This window comes from Phalangium opilio, unplaced genomic scaffold, assembly GCF_054372755.1.
Source record: "Phalangium opilio isolate 3A_F unplaced genomic scaffold, DU_Popi_V2 ptg000523l_1, whole genome shotgun sequence".
Lineage (NCBI taxonomy): Eukaryota > Metazoa > Arthropoda > Arachnida > Opiliones > Phalangiidae > Phalangium > Phalangium opilio.
Genome location: NW_028324241.1, coordinates 1234659 through 1259689, shown reverse-complemented (window position 1 = coordinate 1259689; position 25031 = coordinate 1234659). Strand labels below are relative to the sequence as shown.

Genomic DNA, 25031 nt, shown 5'->3' with positions numbered 1-25031 from the left:
GTATGGCTCCAAGCCCCTCCTTACTCGCGTCCGTATGGACCTCTGTTTCCGCCTCTACATCGTACAAGGCGAGTATTGGTCTTACCGTGAGCCGGGACTTGAGCGCTTGGAATGCTTTTTCCTGTTCCGCATTCCATTCCCAAGGCCTATCTTTGCATAATAGGCGCGTCAGCGGCTCGGCTTCCAACGCGAAGCCTTTCACAAACCGTCTGAAATAGATTGCTAGCCCGAGAAAACGACGTAACTCGTGTATATTCGTCGGTGCTGGGAAATTTTCAACGCATTGAATTTTCCTTGACCCAGGGCGAATCCCGAATTCGCTGATTTCGAACCCGAGGTAGTCGATGTCGCTGAGGAGAAACCGGCACTTTTTCAGATTCAACGTTAGGTTCGCATTTCGTAGTACGTCCAAAACCTGCCGTAAGTGCGCGAGGCCTTCCTCCTCATCTACCGATGGAATGAGCACATCATCCATATATGTCAATGCTATGGCGTACCTTAGGGTGCCTAGCACGGAGTTAATCATTCTTTGGAATACACCGCATGCGTTTGAAAGCCCGAATGGCATCATCACAAACTGGTAATGCCCGTCCGGCGTTACGAACCCAGTTTTTTCTTTGGACTCTTCACTCAAAGGAATCTGGTAATAACCAGACATTAGATCGAGGCTCGTGAAGAGTTTGTGCCCGCTTAAACGTTCAAGCTGAGAGTCAATCAGCGGTAAGGGATACGCGTCCTTTTTGGTTATTTTGTTTAGCGCGCGGAAATCGACACACAGGCGTTCGTCGCCAGTTTTCTTTTTTACAATGAGGATCGGACTCGAGTACGGGGACTCGGACTCCTCTATGATACCCGCGTCTAACAAGCCGGATATTTTATCCCTCACCAGGCTTCGTTCGGCAAAAGATAATCGGTATGGTCTATACGAGACCGGTTCTTCGGACGTTAGTTCGATTTTCATGGTTGCTTTATCCGTGCGACCTAATTCATGCAAATCGTTCGCGAAACAGTCCCTATATTCGTTTAAAAGGTCGTGCAAGCGTCTTCGCGTATCGTCCGAAACGTTATCGCCCGTAATTATCTCTTCGCTGCGAAGAGGCGACATCTTCGCAGGCGAAGTACTGAGAACTTCTCGAGATACGTGGGTCTCCCGCACGCAGATTTCAGCGCGAGCCATCTTTCTCCCAGCCTCTATAACTAGATCTCTTTCAGAAACGTTGAAGACTGGCATCGTAGTCGCGCCTTCTTTACCGAGAGAACAGATCGCGCGCGGTAAATCATATTCATTACCCGGTAGCATCCGTACCGAAGACTCGATATACACGTCCCGTTCGTTGGTACGCGAATCTCGTGAAACTACGTCGACGAACCCGACATAATGTGGCGGGATAACTGTAGCTTCGCGTGCCCATAGGTGTACGGTAGGCTTAGGTAACTCTGGGATAGTCAAATCCTTGAGACACCCATCTCCATCGGGATTCTCCGTCCGTTCTTCAAAAATTCGAACCGTTTCCTTACGTTTGACCACTACCACGTGTGGCTGTTCGGTGAAAGGCTGGCCAATCACTAAAGGTATAGCTTGGGCCTCGTCTGGGACGACGTACATTTCTACGTCCGCAGTAGCCTGGTCAACCTTTATTACTACGTTACAGACACCCTCTGGCTTCGTGCGTCCAGAGCCGTATCCGCCTATGTAAAAGTCATTTTCGGTTTCCCTGCATTCGAGCTGGAGTTCAATAGCATCGCTGTGACGCATCGTGACGCATTTACTGCCCATATCGACGTAGGCCTTTATTGCGTTCCCGTTTACCGTGGCGTCCATGAAATACTTAACATTTCCATCAGCATCAGCTCCTTTGCTATCGACGCACATCTGAGCAGGCGTGTTAGGAATCGGCTTCGACGAGCAGTGCTGGGCGTCGTGCCCAATTTTGTTGCAAGCACTACATCTGGCTTTGCGTTGAGGCTTGGGGCAATCCCTTGAATAATGTCCGTATTCTTCGCAGTTATAGCAAAGCGATTCTCCCCTTTCATTCACGTACGGTTTGCGGTTACCCGAACGCGATTTCTTTACCCCGCCAAGCGCGGCTGTATTACCCGTTTCGGAGACCGACGGCTTCCGTCCGTTCGCGTCCCGCGACCGATCGTTAGTAGAACTTCGCGTCCTTTCGTTCTGATTACTTTTCTCTTTATTCCGCCCGGAAGTTTGAAGCCTTTCTTCAAGTTGTCTAATACACAACAGTAGCTCTGGAGGAGTCGCAAACTCGCGTACGCTCAAAGCCGTGATGAGCGAATCGTCATTCAGACCCGTTATCAGGTACTCAATCATGGAGTCGTTAGAGAGGCCACAAAGCCTAGCTTTGGATATCTTATCGTGATAGTAGACCTCCAGGTTCTCCCCAGGTCGCCGTACGCGTTGCTCCATCTCCCTGTACAACCGCTGCGTACCCTTCGCGGGAGGGAACCATTCCGTTAACAACTCCTTCCAATCGCCCCACGAACGTACGACGACGTCGAGGGACTCGTACCAAACTTTAGCCGTGCCCTTTAATTTCGGGAGAGCGCAGCATATCGTGTGGCTGTCGGACCAACCATATGCTCGGGCACAATCGTCCACCTTTTTGATCCACATTCTAGAATCTTGGTGAGGTGCACCAACAGGATCGAAATCCGGTATCATTTTCATAGAATCCGTAACGTTATGCGAATTACCGTGGTTACGTTCGCCCGCCGCAGCTAACGTTTGCTGTACGGCAACGGCGACCGCGGCTTGTATCGACTGCTCGAAGGCCGCTAGGGATATATAGCCCGCTGGAGCGATGCCTCCTTGGCCATTGTTATCTCCATTACCTTCCGCCATCGTGGACGTCTCTTCGGGATCGGAAACTTCGTCGGTGAAATTTTCCTCTACGGGGAAAACTCGATTCGCGCTGGTTCGTGCGCGGTAAAATCGTTCGTTCGTTGACTGTAGGTCCGCTGCTCTTCTGCAATCTCGGCAGATTTTCGGGGCAGATTCGGGAAGTCTTTCACTCCTACGTGTGTGGGGGCAATCTTCTGTATATTCTTGCATTAATTACGTGATGCGAAAATATACAGTGGTCATTAAACGTGGACCCGTCGATTAGCCTAACCACCCTGGAGTATCGTTAAGACTTTAACCCTAGGCGCGTACCTCGTGTCGTTATTATTACTTTACATTAATCGTAATTCATCTAGTCCTCACGTGGCGTTAATTGTCCATAATCCCACTTCTGAGATGTAAGCGAGTGTTTAACGTAGATCAAGATAATTAGTTTTAGGATTAGGATTAAATAAATAGCATCGTGATGAATAATAAAGGAAAGTAAAAGTTTAATGTTCGTTTCAAAAATAAATACGTCTTACTCCATTGCGATCCGGAACGAGAGAGAGGGATCCCTCCGTTCCTCACGCGTGAACAAGCCCCAAAATCAAAAGGGGGGGGGAAGGAAAACAAGGGGCATAAAGGCCCCTAAAAAGATGGAAAACGTATCGCCATCTACCCTCAGGAAATAGCGCTAACACTCGGCCGTCCTGTTATTTAAAACCCCGGTTTAAATGAAAAACAAAACAAACGACCATTAGGTCAAACATTACACAGAATCGTCAATTAAAAATTACAAAAATTTCAACGTCAAACTTAAAGTACGTTAATTTCTTCTTTTTTTTAAACTTATTGTACGTAATCATCTAAATATCGCGGTTTCTTCTTCTTCCTTGCGCTGAGACGAGGGGCAACAGAATCATTACCACCATCATCAGGGAAATTTTTCTCTTCGTCGATCTCGCCGTCTTCTGCAGGTGGATCTTCGACAGGGTTCACCCCGGGATCATCCTCATCGGAATCGGAATTAGTTTCCATTTCGTCATTATCAATGATTAAAAACCTCTTGATTTTATCAGCCGGAGCCGTATTGCGATAAAACCGTTGGTTACGTTGGTTTTCTGGCAGGTCCTCTACCAGATACCTGTCCGGGGGAAGGAAAACAAGGGGCATAAAGGCCCCTAAAAAGATGGAAAACGTATCGCCATCTACCCTCAGGAAATAGCGCTAACAAGAATACATATTTTGTTAAAACCGCGAAATGGAGATACCGGGGGTTGAACCCTGGACTTCTCACATGCAAAGCCAGCGTTCTTCCACTGAGCTATATCCCCTTCGGATGGATGAGTGGAGATTTTCAGAAAAGAATACATATTTTGTTAAAACCGCGAAATGGAGATACCGGGGGTTGAACCCGGGACCTCTCGCATGCAATGCAAGCGCTCTTCCACTGAGCTATATCCCCTTCGGATATACAAGTAGAGATCATCGTAAAAATAAATACTCTTAGACTAAAACCGCGAAATGGAGATACCAGGGTCGAACCCGGGACTTCTCACATGCAAAGCGAGCGCCCATCCACTAAGCTATATCCCCTTCGGATGGATCAGTGGAGATTTTCAGAAAAGAATACATATTTTGTTAAAACCGCGAAATGGAGATACCGGGGGTTGAACCCGGGACCTCTCACATGCAAAGCGAGCGCTCTTCCACTGAGCTATATCCCCTTCGGATATACAAGTAGAGATCATCGTAAAAATAAATACTCTTAGCCTAAAACCGCGAAATGGAGATACCAGGGTCGAACCCAGCACTTCTCACATGCAAAGCGAGCGCTCATCCACTGAGCTATATCCCCTTCGGATGGATGAGTGGAGATTTTCAGAAAAGAATACATAGTTTGTAAAACCGAGAAATGGTTATACCGGGGGTTGAACCCGGGACTTCTCACATGCAAAGCGAGCGCTCTTCCACTGAGCTAAATCCCCTTCGGATGTACAATTAGAGATCATCGTAAAAATAAATACTCTTAGACTAAAACCGCGAAATGGAGATACCAGGGTCGAACCCGGGACTTCTCACATGCAAAGCGAGCGCTCATCCACTGAGCTATATCCCCTTCGGATAGATCAGTGGAGATTTTCAGAAAAGAATACATATTTTGTTAAAACCGCGAAATGGAGATACCGGGGGTTGAACCCTGGACTTCTCACATGCAAAGCGAGCGCTCATCCACTGAGCTACATCCCCATCGGATGGATGAGTGGAGATTTTCAGAAAAGAATACATATTTTGTTAAAACCGCGAAATGGAGATACCGGGGGTTGATCCCTGGACTTCTCACATGCAAAGCCAGCGCTCTTCCACTGAGCTATATCCCCTTCGGATATACAGGTAGAGATCATCGTAAAAATAAATACTCTTAGACTAAAACCGCGAAATGGAGATACCAGGGTCGAACCCGGGACTTCTCACATGCAAAGCGAGCGCTCATCCACTGAGCTATATCCCCTTCGGATGGATGAGTGGCGATTTTCAGAAAAGAATACATATTTTGTTAAAACCGCGAAATGGAGATACCGGGGGTTGAACCCGGGACTTCTCACATGCAAAGCGAGCGCTCTTCCACTGAGCTATATCCCCTTCGGATGTACGAGTGGAGATTTTCAGAAAAGAATACATAGTTTGTAAAACCGCGAAATGGAGATACCGGGGGTTGAACCCGGGACTTCTCACATGCAAAGCGAGCGCTCTTCCACTGAGCTATATCCCCTTCGGATGTACAATTAGAGATCATCGAAAAAATAAATACTTTTAGACTAAAACCGCGAAATGGAGATACCATGGGTTGAACCCGGGACTTCTCACATGCAAAGCGAGCGCTCTTCCACTGAGCTATATCCCCTTCCGATGTACGAGTAGAGATCATCATTAAAGTAAATCATTTTAGACTAAAACCGCGAAATAGAGATACCGGGGGTTGAACCCGGGACTTCTTACATACAAAGCGAGCGCTCTTCCACTGAGCTATATCCCCTTCGGGTGGATGAGTGGAAATTTTCAGAAAAGAATACATATTTTGTTAAAACCGCGAAAGCGAGATACCGGGGGTTGAACCCGGGACTTCTCACATGCAAAGCAAGCGCTCTTCCACTGAGCTATATCCCCTACGGATGTACAAGTAGAGATCATCTTAAAAATTCAATTCAATTCAATCAAGTGTTTTGTAATTCAAATAAATACTTTTAGACTAAAACCGCGAAATGGAGATACCGGGGGTTGATCCCTGGACTTCTCACATGCAAAGCAAGCGCTCTTCCACTTAGCTATATCCCCTTCGGATGTACAAGTAGACATCATCGTTAAAATAAACCCTTTTAGACTAAAACCGCGAAATGGTGATACCGGGGGTTGAACCCGTGACTTCTCACATGCAAAGCGAGCGCTCTTCCACTGAGCTATATCCCCTTCGGATGTACAAGTAGAGATCATCGTAAAAATAAATACTCTTAGACTAAAACCGCGAAATTGAGATACCAGGGTCGAACCCGGGACTTCTCACATGCAAAGCGAGCGCTCATCCACTGAGCTATATCCCCTTCGGATGGATGAGTGGAGATTTTCAGAAAAGAATACATATTTTGTTAAAACCGCGAAATGGAGATACCGGGGGTTGAACCCGGGACTTCACATGCAAAGCGAGCGCTCTTCCATTGAGCTATATCCCCTTCGGATATACAAGTAGAGATCATCGTAAAAATAAATACTCTTAGACTAAAACCGCGAAATGGAGATACCAGGGTCGAACCCGGGACTTCTCACATGCAAAGCGAGCGCTCATCCACTGAGCTATATCCCCTTCGGATGGATGAGTGGAGATTTTCAGAAAAGAATACATATTTTGTTAAAACCGCGAAATGGAGATACCGGGGGTTGAACCCGGGACTTCTCACATGCAAAGCGAGCGCTCTTCCACTGAGATATATCCCCTTCGGATATACAAGTAGAGATCATGGTAAAATAAATACTCTTAGACTAAAACCGCGAAATGGAGATACCAGGGTCGAGTCCGCGACTTCTCACATGCAAAGCGAGCGCTCATCCACTGAGCTATATCCCCTTCGGATGGATGAGTGGAGATTTTCAGAAAAGAATACATATTTTGTTAAAACCGCGAAATGGAGATACCGGGGGTTGAACCCTGGACTTCTCACATGCAAAGCAAGCGCTCTTCCACTGAGCTATATCCCCATCGGATGTACAAGTAGAGATCATCTTAAAAATTCAATTCAATTCAATCAAGTGTATTGTAATTCAAATAAATACTTTTAGACTAAAACCGCGAAATGGAGATACAGGGGTTGATCCCGGGACTTCTCACATGCAAAGCAAGCGCTCTTCCACTTAGCTATATCCCCTTCGGATGTACAAGTAGAGATCATCGTTAAAATAAATCCTTTTAGACTAAAACCGCGAAATGGAGATACCGGGGGTTGAACCCGTGACTTCTCACATGCAAAGCAAGCGCTCTTCCACTTAGCTATATCCCCTTCGGATGTACAAGTAGAGATCATCGTAAAAATAAATACTCTTAGACTAAAACCGCGAAATGGAGATAACAGGGTCGAACCCGGGACTTCTCAAATGCAAAGCGAGCGCTCATCCACTGAGCTATATCCCCTTCGGATGGATGAGTGGAGATTTTCAGAAAAGAATACATATTTTGTTAAAACCGCGAAATGGAGATACCGGGGGTTGAACCCTGGACTTCTCACATGCAAAGCAAGCGCTCTTCCACTGAGCTATATCCCCTTCGGATGTACAAGTAGAGATCATCTTAAAAATTCAATTCAATTCAATCAAGTGTATTGTAATTCAAATAAATACTTTTAGACTAAAACCGCGAAATGGAGATACCGGGGGTTGATCCCGTGACTTCTCACATGCAAAGCAAGCGCTCTTCCACTTAGCTATATCCCCTTCAGATGTACAAGTAGACATCATCGTTAAAATAAACCCTTTTAGACTAAAACCGCGAAATGGTGAAACCGGGGGTTGAACCCGTGACTTCTCACATGCAAAGCGAGCGCTCTTCCACTGAGCTATATCCCCTTCGGATGTACAAGTAGAGATCATCGTAAAAATAAATACTCTTAGACTAAAACCGCGAAATGGAGATACCAGGGTCGAACCCGGGACTTCTCACATGCAAAGCGAGCGCTCATCCACTGAGCTATATCCCCTTCGGATGGATCAGTGGAGATTTTCAGAAAAGAATACATATTTTGTTAAAACCGCGAAATGGAGATACCGGGGGTTGAACCCGGGACCTCTCACATGCAAAGCGAGCGCTCTTCCACTGAGCTATATCCCCTTCGGATATGCAAGTAGAGATCATCGTAAAAATAAATACTCTTAGACTAAAACCGCGAAATGGAGATACCAGGGTCGAACCCGGGACTTCTCAAATGCATAGCGAGCGCTCATCCACTGAGCTATATCCCCTTCGGATGGATGAGTGGAGATTTTCAGAAAAGAATACATATTTTGTTAAAACCGCGAAATGGAGATAACGGGGGTTGAACCCGGGACTTCTCACATGCAAAGCGAGCGCTCATCCACTGAGCTATATCCCCTTCGGATATACAAGTAGAGATCATGGTAAAAATAAATACTCTTAGACTAAAACCGCGAAATGGAGATACCAGGGTCGAACCCGGGACTTCTCACATGCAAAGCGAGCGCTCATCCACTGAGCTATATCCCCTTCGGATGGATGAGTGGAGATTTTCAGAAAAGAATACATATTTTGTTAAAACCGCGAAATGGAGATACCGGGGGTTGAACCCTGGACTTCTCACATGCAAAGCCAGCGCTCTTCCACTGAGCTATATCCCCTTCGGATATACAAGTAGAGATCATCGTAAAAATAAATACTCTTAGACTAAAACCGCGAAATGGAGATACCAGGGTCGAGTCCGAGACTTCTCACACGCAAAGCTAGCGCTCATCCACTGAGCTATATCCCCTTCGGATGGATGAGTGGAGATTTTCAGAAAAGAATACATATTTTGTTAAAACCGCGAAATGGAGATACCGGGGGTTGAACCCGGGACTTCTCACATGCAAAGCGAGCGCTCTTCCACTGAGCTATATCCCCTTCGGATATACAAGTAGAGATCATGGTAAAAATAAATACTCTTAGACTAAAACCGCGAAATGGAGATACCAGGGTCGAGTCCGGGACTTCTCACATGCAAAGCGAGCGCTCATCCACTGAGCTATATCCCCTTCGGATGGATGAGTGGAGATTTTCAGAAAAGAATGTTGGAAAATCCTTCGTGGACACCAGTTCCACCCATACCATTTACAAAAAGTACAAGCTTTAAACGAAGGTGACTGTCCAAGAAGAGTAGCTTTCTGCCAGTGGTTTTTGGCACAAGTAATAGACTTGGACTTTCCACGTATTTTGCTGGTCTCTGACGAAGCCAATTTTTCGCGTGGCGGTGTAATTAATTTGCACAACCAGCACGAGTGGAGCCAAAGAAACCCACACGCGACACGCGTAAGGGCACATCAGGTGCAGTTTAGTTTGAACGTGTGGTGCGGAATTGTAGGCGATTGGTTAATTGGACCCTTTTTTATGCAACCAAGGTTAAATGGGGAGGCATACTTGAGATTTTTGCAGGACAATTTACCAGACCTTCTCGAAGACGTACCGTTGGACCTCCGACAAAGAATGTGGTTCATGCACGATGGGGCACCGCCACACTTTAGCCTTCGAGTAAGACAGCATCTTGATGTCGAATTCCCTTTGAGGTGGATAGGTCGAGGCGGAGCTATTGATTGGCCAGCAAGATCGCCGGATCTCAACCCATGTGATTTTTTCCTGTGGGGCCATTTGAAAGACTTGGTGTACCGTAGTGAAGTTCGAGATGTCCAGGACTTAAGACAAAGAATAATTGATGGGTGTGATAACATCCGCAACACGCCAGGAATCTTCGAACGTGTTCGCGAGTCGTTTAAAAGACGCGCGCAAGTTTGCTTAAACGTTGAAGGAGGTCATTTTGAACAATTTTTGTAAATGCTGATGTTTTGTAACCGAAGGAACATAAAACAAAAAGTCTAATTAAACAAGTAACTGGCGTTTAAGGTGCAATAAATTTGTTTGGGATTAATATTTTTGTAAAAACGTTATTAATACGAGAACGAATAATGTTAGCGGCCCTTTAAACCACTTCACTAGCTGTTAATTTCTTCGTACATAAGCTTATGGTAAATTAGAAAACAATTTGTCCAAAGGCATAATACCAGTTCCACATATCGGCAAAATTCCATTGTTTTAAGGCCAACTTTGGAGAGTACATAACTCTGAAACGGGGGGCTTTCACCCAAAAGTTCATAGAACATTTTTGACTTCTTTTGACCCGAAGAACACGCCTGTTAATTTGTGCCAGACTTCTCCGAAACACCCTGTATTTTGTTAAAACCGCAAAATGGAGATACCGGGGGTTGAACCCTGGACTTCTCACATGCAAAGCAAGCGCTCTTCCACTGAGCTATATCCCCTTCGGATGTACAAGTAGAAATCATCTTAAAAATTCAATTCAATTCAATCAAGTGTATTGTAATTCAAATAAATACTTTTAGACTAAAACCGCGAAATGGAGATACCGGTGGTTGATCCCGGGACTTCTCACATGCAAAGCAAGCGCTCTTCCACTTAGCTATATCCCCTTCGGATGAACAAGTAGAGATCATCGTTAAAATAAATCCTTTTAGACTAAAACCGCGAAATGGTGATACCGGGGGTTGAACCCGTGACTTCTCACATGCAAAGCGAGCGCTCTTCCACTGAGCTATATCCCCTTCGGATGTACAAGTAGAGATCATCGTAAAAATAAATACTCTTAGACTAAAACCGCGAAATGGAGATACCGGGGGTTGAACCCGGGACCTCTCACATGCAAAGCGAGCGCTCATCCACTGAGCTATATCCCCTTCGGATGGATGAGTGGAGATTTTCAGAAAAGAATACATAGTTTGTAAAACCGAGAAATGGTTATACCGGGGGTTGAACCCGGGACTTCTCACATGCAAAGCGAGCGCTCTTCCACTGAGCTAAATCCCCTTCGGATGTACAAGTAGAGATCATCGTAAAAATAAATACTCTTAGACTAAAACCGCGAAATGGAGATACCAGTGTCGAACCCGGGACTTCTCACATGCAAAGCGAGCGCTCATCCACTGAGCTATATCCCCTTCGGATGGATCAGTGGAGATTTTCAGAAAAGAATACATATTTTGTTAAAACCGCGAAATGGAGATACCGGGGGTTGAACCCTGGATTTCTCACATGCAAAGCAAGCGCTCTTCCACTGAGCTATATCCCCTTCGGATGTACAAGTAGAGATCATCTTAAAAATTCAATTCAATTCAATCAAGTGTATTGTAATTCAAATAAATACTTTTAGACTAAAACCGCGAAATGGAGATACCGGAGGTTGATCCCGTGACTTCTCACATGCAAAGCGAGCGCTCTTCCACTGAGCTATATCCCCTTCGGATATACAAGTAGAGATCATCGTAAAAATAAATACTCTTAGACTAAAACCGTGAAATGGAGATACCGGGGGTTGAACCCGGGACCTCTCACATGCAAAGCGAGCGCTCTTCCACTGAGCTATATCCCCTTCGGATATACAAGTAGAGATCATCGTAAAAATAAATACTCTTAGACTAAAACCGCGAAATGGAGATACCAGGGTCGAGTCCGAGACTTCTCACATGCAAAGCGAGCGCTCATCCACTGAGCTATATCCCCTTCGGATGGATGAGTGGAGATTTTCAGAAAAGAATACATATTTTGTTAAAACCGCGAAATGGAGATACCGGGGGTTGAACCCTGGACTTCTCACATGCGAAGCCAGCGCTCTTCCACTGAGCTATATCCCCTTCGGATGGATGAGTGGAGATTTTCAGAAAAGAATACATATTTTGTTAAAACCGCGAAATGGAGATACCGGGGGTTGAACCCTGGACTTCTCACATGCAAAGCAAGCGCTCTTCCACTTAGCTATATCCCCTTCGGATGTACAAGTAGAGATCATCTTAAAAATTCAATTCAATTCAATCAAGTGTATTGTAATTCAAATAAATACTTTTAGACTAAAACCGCGAAATGGAGATACCGGGGGTTGATCCCGGGACTTCTCACATGCAAAGCAAGCGCTCTTCCACTTAGCTATATCCCCTTCGGATGAACAAGTAGAGATCATCGTTAAAATAAATCCTTTTAGACTAAAACCGCGAAATGGTGATACCGGGGGTTGAACCCGTGACTTCTCACATGCAAAGCGAGCGCTCTTCCACTGAGCTATATCCCCTTCGGATGTACAAGTAGAGATCATCGTAAAAATAAATACTCTTAGACTAAAACCGCGAAATGGAGATACCAGGGTCGAACCCGGGACTTCTCACATGCATAGCGAGCGCTCATCCACTGAGCTATATCCCCTTCGGATGGATCGGTGGAGATTTTCAGAAAAGAATACATATTTTGTTAAAACCGCGAAATGGAGATGCCGGGGGTTGAACCCGGGACCTCTCACATGCAAAGCGAGCGCTCTTCCACTGAGCTATATCCCCTTCGGATATACAAGTAGAGATCATCGTAAAAATAAATACTCTTAGACTAAAACCGCGAAATGGAGATACCAGGGTCGAGTCCGAGACTTCTCACATGCAAAGCGAGCGCTCATCCACTGAGCTATATCCCCTTCGGATGGATGAGTGGAGATTTTCAGAAAAGAATACATATTTTGTTAAAACCGCGAAATGGAGATACCGGGGGTTGAACCCTGGACTTCTCACATGCGAAGCCAGCGCTCTTCCACTGAGCTATATCCCCTTCGGATGGATGAGTGGAGATTTTCAGAAAAGAATACATATTTTGTTAAAACCGCGAAATGGAGATACCGGAGGTTGAACCCTGGACTTCTCACATGCAAAGCAAGCGCTCTTCCACTGACCTATATCCCCTTCGGATGGATGAGTGGAGATTTTCAGAAAATAATACATATTTTGTTAAAACCGCGAAATGGAGATACCGGGGGTTGAACCCTGGACTTCTCATATGCAAAGCAAGCGCTCTTCCACTGAGCTATATCCCCTTCGGATGTACAAGTAGAAATCATCTTAAAAATTCAATTCAATTCAATCAAGTGTATTGTAATTCAAATAAATACTTTTAGACTAAAACCGCGAAATGGAGATACCGGTGGTTGATCCCGGGACTTCTCACATGCAAAGCAAGCGCTCTTCCACTTAGCTATATCCCCTTCGGATGAACAAGTAGAGATCATCGTTAAAATAAATCCTTTTAGACTAAAACCGCGAAATGGTGATACCGGGGGTTGAACCCGTGACTTCTCACATGCAAAGCGAGCGCTCTTCCACTGAGCTATATCCCCTTCGGATGTACAAGTAGAGATCATCGTAAAAATAAATACTCTTAGACTAAAACCGCGAAATGGAGATACCAGGGTCGAACCCGGGACTTCTCACATGCATAGCGAGCGCTCATCCACTGAGCTATATCCCCTTCGGATGGATCGGTGGAGATTTTCAGAAAAGAATACATATTTTGTTAAAACCGCGAAATGGAGATGCCGGGGGTTGAACCCGGGACCTCTCACATGCAAAGCGAGCGCTTTTCCACTGAGCTATATCCCCTTCGGATATACAAGTAGAGATCATCGTAAAAATAAATACTCTTAGACTAAAACCGCGAAATGGAGATACCAGGGTCGAACCCGGGGCTTCTCACATGCAAAGCGAGCGCCCATCCACTAAGCTATATCCCCTTCGGATGGATCAGTGGAGATTTTCAGAAAAGAATACATATTTTGTTAAAACCGCGAAATGGAGATACCGGGGGTTGAACCCGGGACCTCTCACATGCAAAGCGAGCGCTCATCCACTGAGCTATATCCCCTTCGGATGGATGAGTGGAGATTTTCAGAAAAGAATACATAGTTTGTAAAACCGAGAAATGGTTATACCGGGGGTTGAACCCGGGACTTCTCACATGCAAAGCGAGCGCTCTTCCACTGAGCTAAATCCCCTTCGGATGTACAAGTAGAGATCATCGTAAAAATAAATACTCTTAGACTAAAACCGCGAAATGGAGATACCAGGGTCGAACCCGGGACTTCTCACATGCAAAGCGAGCGCTCATCCACTGAGCTATATCCCCTTCGGATGGATCAGTGGAGATTTTCAGAAAAGAATACATATTTTGTTAAAACCGCGAAATGGAGATACCGGGGGTTGAACCCTGGATTTCTCACATGCAAAGCAAGCGCTCTTCCACTGAGCTATATCCCCTTCGGATGTACAAGTAGAGATCATCTTAAAAATTCAATTCAATTCAATCAAGTGTATTGTAATTCAAATAAATACTTTTAGACTAAAACCGCGAAATGGTGATACCGGGGGTTGAACCCGTGACTTCTCACATGCAAAGCGAGCGCTCTTCCACTGAGCTATATCCCCTTCGGATATACAAGTAGAGATCATCGTAAAAATAAATACTCTTAGACTAAAACCGCGAAATGGAGATACCAGGGTCGAGTCCGAGACTTCTCACATGCAAAGCGAGCGCTCATCCACTGAGCTATATCCCCTTCGGATGGATGAGTGGAGATTTTCAGAAAAGAATACATATTTTGTTAAAACCGCGAAATGGAGATACCGGAGGTTGAACCCTGGACTTCTCACATGCAAAGCAAGCGCTCTTCCACTGACCTATATCCCCTTCGGATGGATGAGTGGAGATTTTCAGAAAATAATACACATTTTGTTAAAACCGCGAAATGGAGATACCGGGGGTTGAACCCTGGACTTCTCACATGCAAAGCAAGCGCTCTTCCACTGAGCTATATCCCCTTCGGATGTACAAGTAGAAATCATCTTAAAAATTCAATTCAATTCAATCAAGTGTATTGTAATTCAAATAAATACTTTTAGACTAAAACCGCGAAATGGAGATACCGGTGGTTGATCCCGGGACTTCTCACATGCAAAGCAAGCGCTCTTCCACTTAGCTATATCCCCTTCGGATGAACAAGTAGAGATCATCGTTAAAATAAATCCTTTTAGACTAAAACCGCGAAATGGTGATACCGGGGGTTGAACCCGTGACTTCTCACATGCAAAGCGAGCGCTCTTCCACTGAGCTATATCCCCTTCGGATGTACAAGTAGAGATCATCGTAAAAATAAATACTCTTAGACTAAAACCGCGAAATGGAGATACCAGGGTCGAACCCGGGACTTCTCACATGCATAGCGAGCGCTCATCCACTGAGCTATATCCCCTTCGGATGGATCGGTGGAGATTTTCAGAAAAGAATACATATTTTGTTAAAACCGCGAAATGGAGATGCCGGGGGTTGAACCCGGGACCTCTCACATGCAAAGCGAGCGCTTTTCCACTGAGCTATATCCCCTTCGGATATACAAGTAGAGATCATCGTAAAAATAAATACTCTTAGACTAAAACCGCGAAATGGAGATACCAGGGTCGAACCCGGGACTTCTCACATGCAAAGCGAGCGCCCATCCACTAAGCTATATCCCCTTCGGATGGATCAGTGGAGATTTTCAGAAAAGAATACATATTTTGTTAAAACCGCGAAATGGAGATACCGGGGGTTGAACCCGGGACCTCTCACATGCAAAGCGAGCGCTCATCCACTGAGCTATATCCCCTTCGGATGGATGAGTGGAGATTTTCAGAAAAGAATACATAGTTTGTAAAACCGAGAAATGGTTATACCGGGGGTTGAACCCGGGACTTCTCACATGCAAAGCGAGCGCTCTTCCACTGAGCTAAATCCCCTTCGGATGTACAAGTAGAGATCATCGTAAAAATAAATACTCTTAGACTAAAACCGCGAAATGGAGATACCAGGGTCGAACCCGGGACTTCTCACATGCAAAGCGAGCGCTCATCCACTGAGCTATATCCCCTTCGGATGGATCAGTGGAGATTTTCAGAAAAGAATACATATTTTGTTAAAACCGCGAAATGGAGATACCGGGGGTTGAACCCTGGATTTCTCACATGCAAAGCAAGCGCTCTTCCACTGAGCTATATCCCCTTCGGATGTACAAGTAGAGATCATCTTAAAAATTCAATTCAATTCAATCAAGTGTATTGTAATTCAAATAAATACTTTTAGACTAAAACCGCGAAATGGTGATACCGGGGGTTGAACCCGTGACTTCTCACATGCAAAGCGAGCGCTCTTCCACTGAGCTATATCCCCTTCGGATATACAAGTAGAGATCATCGTAAAAATAAATACTCTTAGACTAAAACCGCGAAATGGAGATACCAGGGTCGAGTCCGAGACTTCTCACATGCAAAGCGAGCGCTCATCCACTGAGCTATATCCCCTTCGGATGGATGAGTGGAGATTTTCAGAAAAGAATACATATTTTGTTAAAACCGCGAAATGGAGATACCGGAGGTTGAACCCTGGACTTCTCACATGCAAAGCAAGCGCTCTTCCACTGACCTATATCCCCTTCGGATGGATGAGTGGAGATTTTCAGAAAATAATACACATTTTGTTAAAACCGCGAAATGGAGATACCGGGGGTTGAACCCTGGACTTCTCACATGCAAAGCAAGCGCTCTTCCACTGAGCTATATCCCCTTCGGATGTACAAGTAGAAATCATCTTAAAAATTCAATTCAATTCAATCAAGTGTATTGTAATTCAAATAAATACTTTTAGACTAAAACCGCGAAATGGAGATACCGGTGGTTGATCCCGGGACTTCTCACATGCAAAGCAAGCGCTCTTCCACTTAGCTATATCCCCTTCGGATGAACAAGTAGAGATCATCGTTAAAATAAATCCTTTTAGACTAAAACCGCGAAATGGTGATACCGGGGGTTGAACCCGTGACTTCTCACATGCAAAGCGAGCGCTCTTCCACTGAGCTATATCCCCTTCGGATGTACAAGTAGAGATCATCGTAAAAATAAATACTCTTAGACTAAAACCGCGAAATGGAGATACCAGGGTCGAACCCGGGACTTCTCACATGCATAGCGAGCGCTCATCCACTGAGCTATATCCCCTTCGGATGGATCGGTGGAGATTTTCAGAAAAGAATACATATTTTGTTAAAACCGCGAAATGGAGATGCCGGGGGTTGAACCCGGGACCTCTCACATGCAAAGCGAGCGCTTTTCCACTGAGCTATATCCCCTTCGGATATACAAGTAGAGATCATCGTAAAAATAAATACTCTTAGACTAAAACCGCGAAATGGAGATACCAGGGTCGAACCCGGGACTTCTCACATGCAAAGCGAGCGCCCATCCACTAAGCTATATCCCCTTCGGATGGATCAGTGGAGATTTTCAGAAAAGAATACATATTTTGTTAAAACCGCGAAATGGAGATACCGGGGGTTGAACCCGGGACCTCTCACATGCAAAGCGAGCGCTCATCCACTGAGCTATATCCCCTTCGGATGTACAAGTAGAGATCATCGTAAAAATAAATACTCTTAGACTAAAACCGCGAAATGGAGATACCAGGGTCGAACCCGGGACTTCTCACATGCATAGCGAGCGCTCATCCACTGAGCTATATCCCCTTCGGATGGATCGGTGGAGATTTTCAGAAAAGAATACATATTTTGTTAAAACCGCGAAATGGAGATGCCGGGGGTTGAACCCGGGACCTCTCACATGCAAAGCGAGCGCTCTTCCACTGAGCTATATCCCCTTCGGATATACAAGTAGAGATCATCGTAAAAATAAATACTCTTAGACTAAAACCGCGAAATGGAGATACCAGGGTCGAGTCCGAGACTTCTCACATGCAAAGCGAGCGCTCATCCACTGAGCTATATCCCCTTCGGATGGATGAGTGAAGATTTTCAGAAAAGAATACATATTTTGTTAAAACCGCGAAATGGAGATACCGGGGGTTGAACCCTGGACTTCTCACATGCGAAGCCAGCGCTCTTCCACTGAGCTATATCCCCTTCGGATGGATGAGTGGAGATTTTCAGAAAAGAATACATATTTTGTTAAAACCGCGAAATGGAGATACCGGAGGTTGAACCCTGGACTTCTCACATGCAAAGCAAGCGCTCTTCCACTGACCTATATCCCCTTCGGATGGATGAGTGGAGATTTTCAGAAAATAATACACATTTTGTTAAAACCGCGAAATGGAGATACCGGGGGTTGAACCCTGGACTTCTCACATGCAAAGCAAGCGCTCTTCCACTGAGCTATATCCCCTTCGGATGTACAAGTAGAAATCATCTTAAAAATTCAATTCAATTCAATCAAGTGTATTGTAATTCAAATAAATACTTTTAGACTAAAACCGCGAAATGGAGATACCGGTGGTTGATCCCGGGACTTCTCACATGCAAAGCAAGCGCTCTTCCACTTAGCTATATCCCCTTCGGATGAACAAGTAGAGATCATCGTTAAAATAAATCCTTTTAGACTAAAACCGCGAAATGGTGATACCGGGGGTTGAACCCGTGACTTCTCACATGCAAAGCGAGCGCTCTTCCACTGAGCTATATCCCCTTCGGATGTACAAGTAGAGATCATCGTAAAAATAAATACTCTTAGACTAAAACCGCGAAATGGAGATACCAGGGTCGAACCCGGGACTTCTCACATGCATAGCGAGCGCTCATCCACTGAGCTATATCCCCTTCGGATGGATCGGTGGAGATTTTCAGAAAAGAATACATATTTTGTTAAAACCGCGAAATGGAGATGCCGGGGGTTGAACCCGGGACCTCTCACATGCAAAGCGAGCGCTTTTCCACTGAGCTATATCCCCTTCGGATATACAAGTAGAGATCATCGTAAAAATAAATACTCTTAGACTAAAACCGCGAAATGGAGATACCAGGGTCGAATCCGGGACTTCTCACATGCAAAGCGAGCGCCCATCCACTAAGCTATATCCCCTTCGGATGGATCAGTGGAGATTTTCAGAAAAGAATACATATTTTGTTAAAACCGCGAAATGGAGATACCGGGGGTTGAACCCGGGACCTCTCACATGCAAAGCGAGCGCTCATCCACTGAGCTATATCCCCTTCGGATGTACAAGTAGAGATCATCGTAAAAATAAATACTCTTAGACTAAAACCGCGAAATGGAGATACCAGGGTCGAACCCGGGACTTCTCACATGCATAGCGAGCGCTCATCCACTGAGCTATATCCCCTTCGGATGGATCGGTGGAGATTTTCAGAAAAGAATACATATTTTGTTAAAACCGCGAAATGGAGATGCCGGGGGTTGAACCCGGGACCTCTCACATGCAAAGCGAGCGCTCATCCACTGAGCTATATCCCCTTCGGATGAATGAGTGGAGATTTTCAGAAAAGAATACATAGTTTGTAAAACCGAGAAATGGTTATACCGGGGGTTGAACCCGGGACTTCTCACATGCAAAGCGAGCGCTCTTCCACTGAGCTAAATCCCCTTCGGATGTACAAGTAGAGATCATCGTAAAAATAAATACTCTTAGACTAAAACCGCGAAATGGAGATACCAGGGTCGAACCCGGGACTTCTCACATGCAAAGCGAGCGCTCATCCACTGAGCTATATCCCCTTCGGATGGATCAGTGGAGATTTTCAGAAAAGAATACATATTTTGTTAAAACCGCGAAATGGAGATACCGGGGGTTGAACCCTGGATTTCTCACATGCAAAGCAAGCGCTCTTCCACTGAGCTATATCCCCTTCGGATGTACAAGTAGAGATCATCTTAAAAATTCAATTCAATTCAATCAAGTGTATTGTAATTCAAATAAATACTTTTAGACTAAAACCGCGAAATGGAGATACCGGAGGTTGATCCCGGGACTTCTCACATGCAAAGCAAGCGCTCTTCCACTTAGCTATATCCCCTTCGGATGAACAAGTAGAAATCATCGTTAAAATAAATCCTTTTAGACTAAAACCGCGAAATGGTGATACCGGGGGTTGAACCCGTGACTTCTCACATGCAAAGCGAGCGCTCTTCCACTGAGCTATATCCCCTTCGGATATACAAGTAGAGATCATCGTAAAAATAAATACTCTTAGACTAAAACCGCGAAATGGAGATACCAGGGTCGAGTCCGAGACTTCTCACATGCAAAGCGAGCGCTCATCCACTGAGCTATATCCCCTTCGGATGGATGAGTGGAGATTTTCAGAAAAGAATACATATTTTGTTAAAACCGCGAAATGGAGATACCGGGGGTTGAACCCGGGACTTCTCACATGCAAAGCGAGCGCTCTTCCACTGAGCTATATCCCCTTCGGATATACAGGTAGAGATCATGGTAAAAATAAATACTCTTAGACTAAAACCGCGAAATGGAGATACCAGGGTCGAGTCCGGGACTTCTCACATGCAAAGCGAGCGCTCATCCACTGAGCTATATCCCCTTCGGATGGATGAGTGGAGATTTTCAGAAAAGAATGTTGGAAAATCCTTCGTGGACACCAGTTCCACCCATACCATTTACAAAAAGTACAAGCTTTAAACGAAGGTGACTGTCCAAGAAGAGTAGCTTTCTGCCAGTGGTTTTTGGCACAAGTAATAGACTTGGACTTTCCACGTATTTTGCTGGTCTCTGACGAAGCCAATTTTTCGCGTGGCGGTGTAATTAATTTGCACAACCAGCACGAGTGGAGCCAAAGAAACCCACACGCGACACGCGTAAGGGCACATCAGGTGCAGTTTAGTTTGAACGTGTGGTGCGGAATTGTAGGCGATTGGTTAATTGGACCCTTTTTTATGCAACCAAGGTTAAATGGGGAGGCATACTTGAGATTTTTGCAGGACAATTTACCAGACCTTCTCGAAGACGTACCGTTGGACCTCCGACAAAGAATGTGGTTCATGCACGATGGGGCACCGCCACACTTTAGCCTTCGAGTAAGACAGCATCTTGATGTCGAATTCCCTTTGAGGTGGATAGGTCGAGGCGGAGCTATTGATTGGCCAGCAAGATCGCCGGATCTCAACCCATGTGATTTTTTCCTGTGGGGCCATTTGAAAGACTTGGTGTACCGTAGTGAAGTTCGAGATGTCCAGGACTTAAGACAAAGAATAATTGATGGGTGTGATAACATCCGCAACACGCCAGGAATCTTCGAACGTGTTCGCGAGTCGTTTAAAAGACGCGCGCAAGTTTGCTTAAACGTTGAAGGAGGTCATTTTGAACAATTTTTGTAAATGCTGATGTTTTGTAACCGAAGGAACATAAAACCAAAAGTCTAATTAAACAAGTAACTGGCGTTTAAGGTGCAATAAATTTGTTTGGGATTAATATTTTTGTAAAAACGTTATTAATACGAGAACGAATAATGTTAGCGGCCCTTTAAACCACTTCACTAGCTGTTAATTTCTTCGTACATAAGCTTATGGTAAATTAGAAAACAATTTGTCCAAAGGCATAATACCAGTTCCACATATCGGCAAAATTCCATTGTTTTAAGGCCAACTTTGGAGAGTACATAACTCTGAAACGGGGGGCTTTCACCCAAAAGTTCATAGAACATTTTTGACTTCTTTTGACCCGAAGAACACGCCTGTTAATTTGTGCCAGACTTCTCCGAAACACCCTGTATTTTGTTAAAACCGCAAAATGGAGATACCGGGGGTTGAACCCTGGACTTCTCACATGCAAAGCAAGCGCTCTTCCACTGAGCTATATCCCCTTCGGATGTACAAGTAGAAATCATCTTAAAAATTCAATTCAATTCAATCAAGTGTATTGTAATTCAAATAAATACTTTTAGACTAAAACCGCGAAATGGAGATACCGGTGGTTGATCCCGGGACTTCTCACATGCAAAGCAAGCGCTCTTCCACTTAGCTATATCCCCTTCGGATGAACAAGTAGAGATCATCGTTCAAATAAATCCTTTTAGACTAAAACCGCGAAATGGTGATACCGGGGGTTGAACCCGTGACTTCTCACATGCAAAGCGAGCGCTCTTCCACTGAGCTATATCCCCTTCGGATGTACAAGTAGAGATCATCGTAAAAATAAATACTCTTAGACTAAAACCGCGAAATGGAGATACCGGGGGTTGAACCCGGGACCTCTCACATGCAAAGCGAGCGCTCATCCACTGAGCTATATCCCCTTCGGATGGATGAGTGGAGATTTTCAGAAAAGAATACATAGTTTGTAAAACCGAGAAATGGTTATACCGGGGGTTGAACCCGGGACTTCTCACATGCAAAGCGAGCGCTCTTCCACTGAGCTAAATCCCCTTCGGATGTACAAGTAGAGATCATCGTAAAAATAAATACTCTTAGACTAAAACCGCGAAATGGAGATACCAGTGTCGAACCCGGGACTTCTCACATGCAAAGCGAGCGCTCATCCACTGAGCTATATCCCCTTCGGATGGATCAGTGGAGATTTTCAGAAAAGAATACATATTTTGTTAAAACCGCGAAATGGAGATACCGGGGGTTGAACCCTGGATTTCTCACATGCAAAGCAAGCGCTCTTCCACTGAGCTATATCCCCTTCGGATGTACAAGTAGAGATCATCTTAAAAATTCAATTCAATTCAATCAAGTGTATTGTAATTCAAATAAATACTTTTAGACTAAAACCGCGAAATGGAGATACCGGAGGTTGATCCCGTGACTTCTCACATGCAAAGCGAGCGCTCTTCCACTGAGCTATATCCCCTTCGGATATACAAGTAGAGATCATCGTAAAAATAAATACTCTTAGACTAAAACCGTGAAATGGAGATACCGGGGGTTGAACCCGGGACCTCTCACATGCAAAGCGAGCGCTCTTCCACTGAGCTATATCCCCTTCGGATATACAAGTAGAGATCATCGTAAAAATAAATACTCTTAGACTAAAACCGCGAAATGGAGATACCAGGGTCGAGTCCGAGACTTCTCACATGCAAAGCGAGCGCTCATCCACTGAGCTATATCCCCTTCGGATGGATGAGTGGAGATTTTCAGAAAAGAATACATATTTTGTTAAAACCGCGAAATGGAGATACCGGGGGTTGAACCCTGGACTTCTCACATGCGAAGCCAGCGCTCTTCCACTGAGCTATATCCCCTTCGGATGGATGAGTGGAGATTTTCAGAAAAGAATACATATTTTGTTAAAACCGCGAAATGGAGATACCGGGGGTTGAACCCTGGACTTCTCACATGCAAAGCAAGCGCTCTTCCACTTAGCTATATCCCCTTCGGATGTACAAGTAGAGATCATCTTAAAAATTCAATTCAATTCAATCCAGTGTATTGTAATTCAAATAAATACTTTTAGACTAAAACCGCGAAATGGAGATACCGGGGGTTGATCCCGGGACTTCTCACATGCAAAGCAAGCGCTCTTCCACTTAGCTATATCCCCTTCGGATGAACAAGTAGAGATCATCGTTAAAATAAATCCTTTTAGACTAAAACCGCGAAATGGTGATACCGGGGGTTGAACCCGTGACTTCTCACATGCAAAGCGAGCGCTCTTCCACTGAGCTATATCCCCTTCGGATGTACAAGTAGAGATCATCGTAAAAATAAATACTCTTAGACTAAAACCGCGAAATGGAGATACCAGGGTCGAACCCGGGACTTCTCACATGCATAGCGAGCGCTCATCCACTGAGCTATATCCCCTTCGGATGGATCGGTGGAGATTTTCAGAAAAGAATACATATTTTGTTAAAACCGCGAAATGGAGATGCCGGGGGTTGAACCCGGGACCTCTCACATGCAAAGCGAGCGCTCTTCCACTGAGCTATATCCCCTTCGGATATACAAGTAGAGATCATCGTAAAAATAAATACTCTTAGACTAAAACCGCGAAATGGAGATACCAGGGTCGAGTCCGAGACTTCTCACATGCAAAGCGAGCGCTCATCCACTGAGCTATATCCCCTTCGGATGGATGAGTGGAGATTTTCAGAAAAGAATACATATTTTGTTAAAACCGCGAAATGGAGATACCGGGGGTTGAACCCTGGACTTCTCACATGCGAAGCCAGCGCTCTTCCACTGAGCTATATCCCCTTCGGATGGATGAGTGGAGATTTTCAGAAAAGAATACATATTTTGTTAAAACCGCGAAATGGAGATACCGGAGGTTGAACCCTGGACTTCTCACATGCAAAGCAAGCGCTCTTCCACTGACCTATATCCCCTTCGGATGGATGAGTGGAGATTTTCAGAAAATAATACATATTTTGTTAAAACCGCGAAATGGAGATACCGGGGGTTGAACCCTGGACTTCTCATATGCAAAGCAAGCGCTCTTCCACTGAGCTATATCCCCTTCGGATGTACAAGTAGAAATCATCTTAAAAATTCAATTCAATTCAATCAAGTGTATTGTAATTCAAATAAATACTTTTAGACTAAAACCGCGAAATGGAGATACCGGTGGTTGATCCCGGGACTTCTCACATGCAAAGCAAGCGCTCTTCCACTTAGCTATATCCCCTTCGGATGAACAAGTAGAGATCATCGTTAAAATAAATCCTTTTAGACTAAAACCGCGAAATGGTGATACCGGGGGTTGAACCCGTGACTTCTCACATGCAAAGCGAGCGCTCTTCCACTGAGCTATATCCCCTTCGGATGTACAAGTAGAGATCATCTTAAAAATTCAATTCAATTCAATCAAGTGTATTGTAATTCAAATAAATACTTTTAGACTAAAACCGCGAAATGGAGATACCGGAGGTTGATCCCGGGACTTCTCACATGCAAAGCAAGCGCTCTTCCACTTAGCTATATCCCCTTCGGATGAACAAGTAGAAATCATCGTTAAAATAAATCCTTTTAGACTAAAACCGCGAAATGGTGATACCGGGGGTTGAACCCGTGACTTCTCACATGCAAAGCGAGCGCTCTTCCACTGAGCTATATCCCCTTCGGATATACAAGTAGAGATCATCGTAAAAATAAATACTCTTAGACTAAAACCGTGAAATGGAGATACCGGGGGTTGAACCCGGGACCTCTCACATGCAAAGCGAGCGCTCTTCCACTGAGCTATATCCCCTTCGGATATACAAGTAGAGATCATCGTAAAAATAAATACTCTTAGACTAAAACCGCGAAATGGAGATAC

At 44.9% G+C, this 25031-nt stretch overlaps 54 non-coding genes across 54 annotated transcripts; all 54 read right to left on the bottom strand.

Annotated features, from left to right (window-relative positions):
• Positions 1-4235: 4235 nt before the first annotated feature.
• Positions 4236-4307, bottom strand: TRNAA-UGC (transfer RNA alanine (anticodon UGC)). The gene has a single exon. It is a non-coding gene; the product is annotated as a tRNA-Ala (tRNA).
• A 190-nt stretch (positions 4308-4497) lies between these two features.
• TRNAA-UGC (transfer RNA alanine (anticodon UGC)) lies at positions 4498-4569 on the bottom strand. Its single transcript has one exon. It is a non-coding gene; the product is annotated as a tRNA-Ala (tRNA).
• An 844-nt stretch (positions 4570-5413) lies between these two features.
• On the bottom strand, positions 5414-5485 carry TRNAA-UGC (transfer RNA alanine (anticodon UGC)). The gene has a single exon. It is a non-coding gene; the product is annotated as a tRNA-Ala (tRNA).
• A 58-nt stretch (positions 5486-5543) lies between these two features.
• TRNAA-UGC (transfer RNA alanine (anticodon UGC)) lies at positions 5544-5615 on the bottom strand. The gene has a single exon. It is a non-coding gene; the product is annotated as a tRNA-Ala (tRNA).
• Positions 5616-6238: 623 nt separating this feature from the next.
• On the bottom strand, positions 6239-6310 carry TRNAA-UGC (transfer RNA alanine (anticodon UGC)). The gene has a single exon. It is a non-coding gene; the product is annotated as a tRNA-Ala (tRNA).
• Positions 6311-6500: 190 nt separating this feature from the next.
• On the bottom strand, positions 6501-6570 carry TRNAA-UGC (transfer RNA alanine (anticodon UGC)). Its single transcript has one exon. It is a non-coding gene; the product is annotated as a tRNA-Ala (tRNA).
• Positions 6571-6760: 190 nt separating this feature from the next.
• Positions 6761-6832, bottom strand: TRNAA-UGC (transfer RNA alanine (anticodon UGC)). The gene has a single exon. It is a non-coding gene; the product is annotated as a tRNA-Ala (tRNA).
• Positions 6833-7021: 189 nt separating this feature from the next.
• On the bottom strand, positions 7022-7093 carry TRNAA-UGC (transfer RNA alanine (anticodon UGC)). Its single transcript has one exon. It is a non-coding gene; the product is annotated as a tRNA-Ala (tRNA).
• A 489-nt stretch (positions 7094-7582) lies between these two features.
• TRNAA-UGC (transfer RNA alanine (anticodon UGC)) lies at positions 7583-7654 on the bottom strand. Its single transcript has one exon. It is a non-coding gene; the product is annotated as a tRNA-Ala (tRNA).
• Positions 7655-8144: 490 nt separating this feature from the next.
• Positions 8145-8216, bottom strand: TRNAA-UGC (transfer RNA alanine (anticodon UGC)). The gene has a single exon. It is a non-coding gene; the product is annotated as a tRNA-Ala (tRNA).
• A 190-nt stretch (positions 8217-8406) lies between these two features.
• On the bottom strand, positions 8407-8478 carry TRNAA-UGC (transfer RNA alanine (anticodon UGC)). Its single transcript has one exon. It is a non-coding gene; the product is annotated as a tRNA-Ala (tRNA).
• A 190-nt stretch (positions 8479-8668) lies between these two features.
• On the bottom strand, positions 8669-8740 carry TRNAA-UGC (transfer RNA alanine (anticodon UGC)). Its single transcript has one exon. It is a non-coding gene; the product is annotated as a tRNA-Ala (tRNA).
• Positions 8741-8930: 190 nt separating this feature from the next.
• Positions 8931-9002, bottom strand: TRNAA-UGC (transfer RNA alanine (anticodon UGC)). Its single transcript has one exon. It is a non-coding gene; the product is annotated as a tRNA-Ala (tRNA).
• A 1337-nt stretch (positions 9003-10339) lies between these two features.
• On the bottom strand, positions 10340-10411 carry TRNAA-UGC (transfer RNA alanine (anticodon UGC)). Its single transcript has one exon. It is a non-coding gene; the product is annotated as a tRNA-Ala (tRNA).
• A 228-nt stretch (positions 10412-10639) lies between these two features.
• Positions 10640-10711, bottom strand: TRNAA-UGC (transfer RNA alanine (anticodon UGC)). Its single transcript has one exon. It is a non-coding gene; the product is annotated as a tRNA-Ala (tRNA).
• A 60-nt stretch (positions 10712-10771) lies between these two features.
• Positions 10772-10843, bottom strand: TRNAA-UGC (transfer RNA alanine (anticodon UGC)). The gene has a single exon. It is a non-coding gene; the product is annotated as a tRNA-Ala (tRNA).
• A 620-nt stretch (positions 10844-11463) lies between these two features.
• TRNAA-UGC (transfer RNA alanine (anticodon UGC)) lies at positions 11464-11535 on the bottom strand. Its single transcript has one exon. It is a non-coding gene; the product is annotated as a tRNA-Ala (tRNA).
• A 190-nt stretch (positions 11536-11725) lies between these two features.
• Positions 11726-11797, bottom strand: TRNAA-CGC (transfer RNA alanine (anticodon CGC)). Its single transcript has one exon. It is a non-coding gene; the product is annotated as a tRNA-Ala (tRNA).
• A 359-nt stretch (positions 11798-12156) lies between these two features.
• On the bottom strand, positions 12157-12228 carry TRNAA-UGC (transfer RNA alanine (anticodon UGC)). Its single transcript has one exon. It is a non-coding gene; the product is annotated as a tRNA-Ala (tRNA).
• Positions 12229-12418: 190 nt separating this feature from the next.
• TRNAA-UGC (transfer RNA alanine (anticodon UGC)) lies at positions 12419-12490 on the bottom strand. Its single transcript has one exon. It is a non-coding gene; the product is annotated as a tRNA-Ala (tRNA).
• Positions 12491-12680: 190 nt separating this feature from the next.
• TRNAA-CGC (transfer RNA alanine (anticodon CGC)) lies at positions 12681-12752 on the bottom strand. The gene has a single exon. It is a non-coding gene; the product is annotated as a tRNA-Ala (tRNA).
• Positions 12753-13242: 490 nt separating this feature from the next.
• On the bottom strand, positions 13243-13314 carry TRNAA-UGC (transfer RNA alanine (anticodon UGC)). Its single transcript has one exon. It is a non-coding gene; the product is annotated as a tRNA-Ala (tRNA).
• Positions 13315-13504: 190 nt separating this feature from the next.
• On the bottom strand, positions 13505-13576 carry TRNAA-UGC (transfer RNA alanine (anticodon UGC)). The gene has a single exon. It is a non-coding gene; the product is annotated as a tRNA-Ala (tRNA).
• Positions 13577-13766: 190 nt separating this feature from the next.
• Positions 13767-13838, bottom strand: TRNAA-UGC (transfer RNA alanine (anticodon UGC)). The gene has a single exon. It is a non-coding gene; the product is annotated as a tRNA-Ala (tRNA).
• A 488-nt stretch (positions 13839-14326) lies between these two features.
• On the bottom strand, positions 14327-14398 carry TRNAA-UGC (transfer RNA alanine (anticodon UGC)). Its single transcript has one exon. It is a non-coding gene; the product is annotated as a tRNA-Ala (tRNA).
• Positions 14399-14719: 321 nt separating this feature from the next.
• TRNAA-UGC (transfer RNA alanine (anticodon UGC)) lies at positions 14720-14791 on the bottom strand. Its single transcript has one exon. It is a non-coding gene; the product is annotated as a tRNA-Ala (tRNA).
• A 228-nt stretch (positions 14792-15019) lies between these two features.
• Positions 15020-15091, bottom strand: TRNAA-UGC (transfer RNA alanine (anticodon UGC)). The gene has a single exon. It is a non-coding gene; the product is annotated as a tRNA-Ala (tRNA).
• Positions 15092-15281: 190 nt separating this feature from the next.
• Positions 15282-15353, bottom strand: TRNAA-UGC (transfer RNA alanine (anticodon UGC)). The gene has a single exon. It is a non-coding gene; the product is annotated as a tRNA-Ala (tRNA).
• A 190-nt stretch (positions 15354-15543) lies between these two features.
• TRNAA-UGC (transfer RNA alanine (anticodon UGC)) lies at positions 15544-15615 on the bottom strand. The gene has a single exon. It is a non-coding gene; the product is annotated as a tRNA-Ala (tRNA).
• A 488-nt stretch (positions 15616-16103) lies between these two features.
• TRNAA-UGC (transfer RNA alanine (anticodon UGC)) lies at positions 16104-16175 on the bottom strand. Its single transcript has one exon. It is a non-coding gene; the product is annotated as a tRNA-Ala (tRNA).
• Positions 16176-16496: 321 nt separating this feature from the next.
• Positions 16497-16568, bottom strand: TRNAA-UGC (transfer RNA alanine (anticodon UGC)). Its single transcript has one exon. It is a non-coding gene; the product is annotated as a tRNA-Ala (tRNA).
• A 228-nt stretch (positions 16569-16796) lies between these two features.
• Positions 16797-16868, bottom strand: TRNAA-UGC (transfer RNA alanine (anticodon UGC)). Its single transcript has one exon. It is a non-coding gene; the product is annotated as a tRNA-Ala (tRNA).
• A 190-nt stretch (positions 16869-17058) lies between these two features.
• On the bottom strand, positions 17059-17130 carry TRNAA-UGC (transfer RNA alanine (anticodon UGC)). Its single transcript has one exon. It is a non-coding gene; the product is annotated as a tRNA-Ala (tRNA).
• A 190-nt stretch (positions 17131-17320) lies between these two features.
• Positions 17321-17392, bottom strand: TRNAA-UGC (transfer RNA alanine (anticodon UGC)). Its single transcript has one exon. It is a non-coding gene; the product is annotated as a tRNA-Ala (tRNA).
• Positions 17393-17582: 190 nt separating this feature from the next.
• On the bottom strand, positions 17583-17654 carry TRNAA-UGC (transfer RNA alanine (anticodon UGC)). Its single transcript has one exon. It is a non-coding gene; the product is annotated as a tRNA-Ala (tRNA).
• Positions 17655-17844: 190 nt separating this feature from the next.
• Positions 17845-17916, bottom strand: TRNAA-CGC (transfer RNA alanine (anticodon CGC)). Its single transcript has one exon. It is a non-coding gene; the product is annotated as a tRNA-Ala (tRNA).
• Positions 17917-18106: 190 nt separating this feature from the next.
• Positions 18107-18178, bottom strand: TRNAA-UGC (transfer RNA alanine (anticodon UGC)). The gene has a single exon. It is a non-coding gene; the product is annotated as a tRNA-Ala (tRNA).
• Positions 18179-18406: 228 nt separating this feature from the next.
• Positions 18407-18478, bottom strand: TRNAA-UGC (transfer RNA alanine (anticodon UGC)). Its single transcript has one exon. It is a non-coding gene; the product is annotated as a tRNA-Ala (tRNA).
• A 190-nt stretch (positions 18479-18668) lies between these two features.
• TRNAA-UGC (transfer RNA alanine (anticodon UGC)) lies at positions 18669-18740 on the bottom strand. Its single transcript has one exon. It is a non-coding gene; the product is annotated as a tRNA-Ala (tRNA).
• A 190-nt stretch (positions 18741-18930) lies between these two features.
• Positions 18931-19002, bottom strand: TRNAA-UGC (transfer RNA alanine (anticodon UGC)). The gene has a single exon. It is a non-coding gene; the product is annotated as a tRNA-Ala (tRNA).
• A 190-nt stretch (positions 19003-19192) lies between these two features.
• On the bottom strand, positions 19193-19264 carry TRNAA-UGC (transfer RNA alanine (anticodon UGC)). The gene has a single exon. It is a non-coding gene; the product is annotated as a tRNA-Ala (tRNA).
• Positions 19265-19884: 620 nt separating this feature from the next.
• On the bottom strand, positions 19885-19956 carry TRNAA-UGC (transfer RNA alanine (anticodon UGC)). Its single transcript has one exon. It is a non-coding gene; the product is annotated as a tRNA-Ala (tRNA).
• Positions 19957-20146: 190 nt separating this feature from the next.
• On the bottom strand, positions 20147-20218 carry TRNAA-UGC (transfer RNA alanine (anticodon UGC)). The gene has a single exon. It is a non-coding gene; the product is annotated as a tRNA-Ala (tRNA).
• Positions 20219-21555: 1337 nt separating this feature from the next.
• TRNAA-UGC (transfer RNA alanine (anticodon UGC)) lies at positions 21556-21627 on the bottom strand. The gene has a single exon. It is a non-coding gene; the product is annotated as a tRNA-Ala (tRNA).
• Positions 21628-21855: 228 nt separating this feature from the next.
• Positions 21856-21927, bottom strand: TRNAA-UGC (transfer RNA alanine (anticodon UGC)). Its single transcript has one exon. It is a non-coding gene; the product is annotated as a tRNA-Ala (tRNA).
• Positions 21928-21987: 60 nt separating this feature from the next.
• TRNAA-UGC (transfer RNA alanine (anticodon UGC)) lies at positions 21988-22059 on the bottom strand. Its single transcript has one exon. It is a non-coding gene; the product is annotated as a tRNA-Ala (tRNA).
• A 620-nt stretch (positions 22060-22679) lies between these two features.
• Positions 22680-22751, bottom strand: TRNAA-UGC (transfer RNA alanine (anticodon UGC)). The gene has a single exon. It is a non-coding gene; the product is annotated as a tRNA-Ala (tRNA).
• Positions 22752-22941: 190 nt separating this feature from the next.
• On the bottom strand, positions 22942-23013 carry TRNAA-CGC (transfer RNA alanine (anticodon CGC)). The gene has a single exon. It is a non-coding gene; the product is annotated as a tRNA-Ala (tRNA).
• Positions 23014-23372: 359 nt separating this feature from the next.
• On the bottom strand, positions 23373-23444 carry TRNAA-UGC (transfer RNA alanine (anticodon UGC)). Its single transcript has one exon. It is a non-coding gene; the product is annotated as a tRNA-Ala (tRNA).
• A 190-nt stretch (positions 23445-23634) lies between these two features.
• Positions 23635-23706, bottom strand: TRNAA-UGC (transfer RNA alanine (anticodon UGC)). Its single transcript has one exon. It is a non-coding gene; the product is annotated as a tRNA-Ala (tRNA).
• A 190-nt stretch (positions 23707-23896) lies between these two features.
• Positions 23897-23968, bottom strand: TRNAA-CGC (transfer RNA alanine (anticodon CGC)). The gene has a single exon. It is a non-coding gene; the product is annotated as a tRNA-Ala (tRNA).
• Positions 23969-24458: 490 nt separating this feature from the next.
• Positions 24459-24530, bottom strand: TRNAA-UGC (transfer RNA alanine (anticodon UGC)). The gene has a single exon. It is a non-coding gene; the product is annotated as a tRNA-Ala (tRNA).
• A 228-nt stretch (positions 24531-24758) lies between these two features.
• TRNAA-UGC (transfer RNA alanine (anticodon UGC)) lies at positions 24759-24830 on the bottom strand. The gene has a single exon. It is a non-coding gene; the product is annotated as a tRNA-Ala (tRNA).
• Positions 24831-24890: 60 nt separating this feature from the next.
• Positions 24891-24962, bottom strand: TRNAA-UGC (transfer RNA alanine (anticodon UGC)). Its single transcript has one exon. It is a non-coding gene; the product is annotated as a tRNA-Ala (tRNA).
• Positions 24963-25031: the final 69 nt, after the last annotated feature.